Source organism: Halichoerus grypus, chromosome 3, assembly GCF_964656455.1.
Source record: "Halichoerus grypus chromosome 3, mHalGry1.hap1.1, whole genome shotgun sequence".
In the NCBI taxonomy this organism is placed as follows: Eukaryota; Metazoa; Chordata; class Mammalia; order Carnivora; family Phocidae; genus Halichoerus; species Halichoerus grypus.
The window spans coordinates 168,531,451-168,537,450 of record NC_135714.1 but is presented as its reverse complement, the minus strand read 5'-3'; the positions used below and the strand labels follow the sequence as shown (position 1 = coordinate 168,537,450).

At 39.2% G+C, this 6,000-nt stretch overlaps 1 non-coding gene across 1 annotated transcript in view; it reads left to right on the top strand.

Moving 5' to 3' along the window:
• Positions 1-992: 992 nt before the first annotated feature.
• Positions 993-6,000, top strand: part of LOC118542296 (uncharacterized) — a 97,054-nt gene continuing 92,046 nt past the window's right edge. Inside the window, exon 1 of the transcript XR_004920513.2 lies at positions 993-1,126. This is a non-coding gene — a transcript (uncharacterized LOC118542296). The remainder of the gene's footprint in view (positions 1,127-6,000) is intronic.

Below are 6,000 nucleotides of genomic sequence, written 5' to 3'. Positions count from 1 at the left end.
TATTTGGCTTTCTCTGGTTGGTTCTGAATTGGAAGCATTGGTGTGGGCAGGGCAAACATTAGGGGAGCTTACATTTATTGGTCAAATCTTGACCATTTGGGTCTGGTTGGTGCAGAGATTGTGGGTCAGTGTTCTATTTTTATATGCTCTGACCATGATCCCTTTGTATATTGTCACCCACCAGTCATCCCCTCTGCTTCCTTTGGCCACCTTTCCAAGTAAAAGCTGTCATTGGGAGTTTTCAATAGGAACTAACCTTCCAGGGTGCTGGGGGTTAGCATTTTTCCCAAGAGAAAAAGCTCCAAGTGGTAGGCCTGGTACATGCAGCCTGTGCCCAGGGCTGTGTCTTTTAGGCCTTCAGCTCTGTGATGCAGGAGGGTAGCTGAGCTCTTTGATTTTTAAAATTGTGAAACTCGCCCACCTCTCTTAGTTCTATTGCAGTGCAGCCAGTGCTTACAGAAAACCAAATATTGTCTCTGTATTCACCATATTCTCATGAGTAGTAACTAAAAAACTGAGCATACACCACATGCAAGATCCAGCACAGTGGATGAAGTAGGGTGTGGTGGCCATTCTGTGGCCACAAGTTTGGTATTAATCCAGTTTCTGTATTCACATAGCTCCAAATTCATTTTTGTTATGGTCTTTTCTCTGTGTCTGGATTATCACCATGGTGTAGGGAAATATGTTATGCTCCGTTACCCAGAGCCTTGGAACATCTTACAAAACCTTCCATCATTGAGGAATGATGTTTTGTCTTCATCTTTACTCTCTCCCTGCATCTGGTTAGCAACAGTTGAACAGTCAACTGGTGATTTACTGGATGCTATTTAGTTTGTTCGGTCAGCTGTTTATTAATCTGTAACTTCCTGTTAAGATGCAGGGTGTGCTTTTTAAAGAAACCTTACACAGCATAAGTTTTATTTTGGGACTGGCTGTACTAATATATAAAGAGGATCTGTGAGAGTTACTTAGTCTTGTAAACTATTTTCTTCCAGCAAAATTTTGTGGGCACTTACCATGTGCCAGGCACTGTTAAGTGCACTGTAGTGCAGGAATGAATGAGATAGTCTCAGCTTCCAGAAGTTTACCATTTACTCCAGGAAGACAAGCATAATAAAGTGTGGTAAGTGCAAACATAAATGTGCAAGGTATAGCGTGATGCAAAGGAGGAACTGGAAAATTCCAGGGGAACAGAGGAGCGAGAAAGTTTTCATAGAAGAAGCTCTAAAAGGCAATCTAGGAAAGATTTCCAACAAAGATGTCACATTTTGGTGACAACATAGAGGGACAGATTGGACAAGGAAGAGCTTGAAACTAGGGAAATTATTTGAAGGTTATTTAGGAGGCTGTTGCAATGATTTAGGCAAGAGATGATAAGGGCCTAATTGAAGACTGAGAGAGAGGTTGCAGAAAAGATTTGAGAGAATTTTTGCAATGGAGTGGATGGTGGGAGGTGAGGAAAAAAGATTTGAGCAACAGTTTTCATTTAGGAGCACTTGGTAATTAGCGTTGCCTTTAAATAGAATGGAAAAGAAGGAGAAGCAGGTGAGTTGGGTGATGGCTGTGGAAACAATGGGTTCACTTTTGGACCTGTTGAAAGTCAGGTGCCACGTGGGGACATCATTCATTCATTGGAAATCCAAGTTTGAAGTTTGAGAAAGAGGTCTGGGCTGGAAAAACAGATGTGAGTGACATCTAACAATTTGGAAGCATGATTCTATTAAAAACAGATTGTGTTTTCTGTATATGGCATTGGACAACTGACTAATACTTCAAAAGTATAGAGTTTATTTGAAGATATAGTTTTCTCTAGAAATTTAAGTTACTTTTAGATCATGTTTTTTTTCTTTAATGGTGTCATCTTTTATGTGGGGAATTGGGCATACCAGGGCAGGGGAAGAAAGCAGTACAAACTGAATACAATCTGCAAATTGAACTTGGGGGTTTTAACATTGACATTAAAAGTGTTACTTGCCTTTTCAGTATTAGAGATTTAAAAAACACACTGATAAACTATGGAAAACTGTATAGTTGCATTTAATCTTGGAATGTTGTAAAATGTTCTTTACCAACAGTGCTTTACCAGTTCCTGGGAATTCGGAAATCTGAAAAGCCTATCATCTTTTATTAGACAAAGTGGGATTTTCAGGAATACCCCTTTGTAAAATTGTCCTTTGTATCCAGGAATCTAACCTAGCCCTAAACTTAACTCAAACCCTAAATTGTAGCCTTAGCTGTAACTCTGGCCCCAACCCTAACCCCGAGTGAATGAATCTGTGCACCTAGACCTATACCTCATCTTCAGCTGAGCCTTAACCCTAACACTAACCACTAACTTAACCGTAACCCCAACTCTGAACCTAAATATAGCACTGGCTCTTTCTTGTCACTAACCCTAACTGGAACCTAGAACTGGTAGATCTATGGGGGAGACCTATGGGGGAAAAAGGGGGAAAGACCCATTTCAGGGGTAGACCTATGGGAGAAAATGTTCTTCAGGTCTCTAGTAATTAGATAATCAAAACTGAGCAATGAATCTCAGAATAAATGAGTAATTTATAAGCAGATCATCAGCAGACCATCTTTAACAACATATCATGATTAGGTAACCTGAGTTTTCAGTTAAAAATGTCCAAAGGTCTGGCTATTGTTCCTGGATGTCCTACAGGACATACTTGCTTCTGTTCTCTAATTTCAGAATGTGTATTTTACATTTACCTAAAGGTTGCTGAGAAAATTTGGTGAATATCTCTGAAAGGAAGGTCCAAATTAAGAGTACATTTTCATAGACTTCACAAAGGTGTAGGCTAACCTTGCTCCCAGTCTTCTAGGACTCCCCAAAGTGTAATACTATCCTATTCCAGAAGACTTACAGAAAGCTGGGGCTCTTTCATTTATATCTAAATCCCGATGTGACCCATAGCCAGACCTTACCAGCTGTAACTCACGTCTGTTAGACTAGCAGTCATTAAGACAATGTGCAGTGTTGGGCTCTGGGGATTATAGAAGTAATATAAGATACCGTATGCATTCAGAGACTTTACGGCCAAGCTGAGGAAAAAAATGATTAACATTCATTAAACAATGAGAGAGTGTGATGGGACAGAATGTGATTCAGTGCTGTATTATGTGGTACAGACCTGGATACTGAACTGCTTCAAAGTGTGGACAATACTTTCTCTTTTCTATATAACACTCAGCAGCTTACCAAAACTTTGTAACACACATTCAATCTTTCTTAGGATCCTGGGAGGTTCAGAGAAGGCAGGTATTAGTATAATTGTTCATATTTCCATATGTAGAAATAGGCTCAGAGGAGTTAATTATATCCCCCCAACTCTCCCAGCAAAAGCAGCAAAGCAGAGTTTTGAACATAAGTTGGTCAATTTCAAATCCAATGGGAATGCAAGTTGGTCAAATCCAATGGGAAGCTCATTCTATTTCATGGAGTAAATGAGACTTGAACTGGGCCTTGGAGGATTGAGTGAAATTTGAAGAAATGAAAGGAAATGAGAGTATTTTGAATGGGGTAAATACTATAAGGAGAAAGCAAGAAGCCAAGAATGGGAGAGTGAAGAGACAGAGAGGGGAGTGGATGAAGTAAGATTGGTTGCAGAATATGGGGCTTTGAGAGCCAGGCAAGGGGTTTATATTACATGCAGGGTTTCACTAAGAAGTCAGTGAGCGGATGGTGGCATAAAGGAAGTGTGTGTGGGAATCTGATGATGCGCAGGTGTATGGGGAGGATTAGAACAAGGAGGTCCCAGAGGCAGGAAGGCCATTTTAGGTGGCTCTGTGGTGTGGCTACAAGGAAGGGCCTGGAATGGGGTAGTAAGAGTTAGTGTTAAATGAAAATAAATGGGTTAAAAAGAGACGAATCAAAAGGATTGACTTAGTGCTCGATTGAGCATGAGAGAGGGAGAAAGTGAAAAAAAATCAAAGAGTTCCAAATTTCAAATAACTAGTTCTGTGGCCTCAGGCAAGTCATAGGATCTGTCTGGGCCTCTCATCTGAAGACAGTGTGATGGCAGAAGCTGACAGCAACCCTCACCTCACATGTGACTGAAACTTGTTATGTATGCAGAACTATTGGATTAATCAGCTGCTTTAATTATGAGGGGCAATTTTTAAATGTCTAGAAAGATATTCTCAATAACATTACTGAAAATAATGAAAAATTGGGAAATATCTAAATGTTCTACAATGGAGGAAGAAGTAAATAAATTCTGACTATTATGTGGAAATTAAAATCACGTTTGTACAACATGGGAACACAAATGTTCAAAATATAAAGGTAGGTGGAGAAAACAGGACACAATACTATCTGAACATTATTAAAAATAAATATATGAGTAGAAAAAAGGACTGGAAGAAAACATTAAGTGATTATCTCTGGCTGATGGTAATGTGGCTGATTTGTATAATCACTTTTGTGCTTTGTACTTTTCTGGAATTTCCAAATTTTGTACAATGAAGCTTTTTTCTTTTATAATAAGAAAAAATATTGAGGGAAAAAAATGAGATCGGCCACTACTGTTTAAAATCTTTAGATGTGTTGTGTCCCTTCTGTTTAAAAATAAAATATAGAATAGGTACGTACATCCTTCTCTATCTGACTTGGAAAATATCGGTGGGGTGGAATAGCTTTGAAGAAGTGCCAGAGATGGAGAGGTGACCTTCTTAGGAAACAGGGAATAGAGCTGAAGAAGATTCCGGTACTGCACAGAGCAGAGATGAGTGCCTTTACTGAAAGAAAATCGGAATCCTTCTCTGTAAGGTAGTTTGATCTTTGGAAAATGCTTACAGCTCAGATAAATACAAAAGCAGCTCCGGAAGTAGATAAGAATGTAGTTATGTCACAATTGCAAACAGTGCTTCATTGTACAAAGTATTTCATTAGGTTTGCTAACCTAAAGGAGACCTTTGCCAGGATTCCTCTTGGTTTTCCACTAGGACTGCAAAATGTTTTCATTGACTGTGCATTCAGGCACAAGTGGAAATTGACTATCCTGTGCGTTATGAAACATTTATGTGTTAAGAATTTTTAATAAACATTTGTATAACTAAACAAAATATTCCTAGGAAATAAGACCACAAATGTGCCCTTGAGGAACATAATTGAAAACCAGCAGAATAATTCTTAGAATCTTGATATTGATATGGATCCATGATAGTTCCTGGCTTTGTGCTCAGTAAACAGGTAATATGACGTGACAGGGCTATTTATCTGAAGCAATATGAAGTGTTACAATGGTCTTTGACTCAGTTTTCTGCTAAATATGTTATTTCACATGACCTTGTACTATCACTTAAATCAAAACCCATGGAATTATCTTTGGTAGGCAGATAGTTTCTGACCGTTGGAGCATTCCTTTTGGTTTATCTTGGAATTTGCTTTACATTTACCTTTGTGGTGTTGTTTTCAGTAAATATATGCTAGTTCAGGGAACTCTCCTCAAATAGTTTTTTCTCCTCCCTACGATTTATATCGGCCTTGCTATGTTTCCCCTCACTGTCTGTTCTGGATGTCACTCTGCCACATAACAGGTAAAACACACTAGGGTCTGCCAGGGAGAGCTTGAGTTCTCTACATACAAAGGTCCCCGAAACGCAAAAAGGCCAAACCTGAAAAGGGTCAGGGTACAACCTCTGTCTGGTTTTTCTTTTGGATCAGCTTGTTATTAGACTTTGGGTAGGCTCAGCCATGCTAATTTTCTTAGCTGTGCTCACATCTGTAGAAACGGCATGAAAGGAAACAAACGAGCATAGCAAACAGGGGAAAAACTTTCCCACTACCTCTTGCCATCTCTCGGTTTGTGATTTGTGCCTATATTTTATGCTGCCCAGCGGACAAAACTGTTTCATGCAGAGTTGGAGGTTTTTCCCAGTTGTACGATACTTGTCTATACAGGTCGTCAAAGTAAATACTGTAAGATCGTTTGCTTATGATATCACCATAGATGATGCCCGAAACATTAGGAAAACAAAGATTCGCAT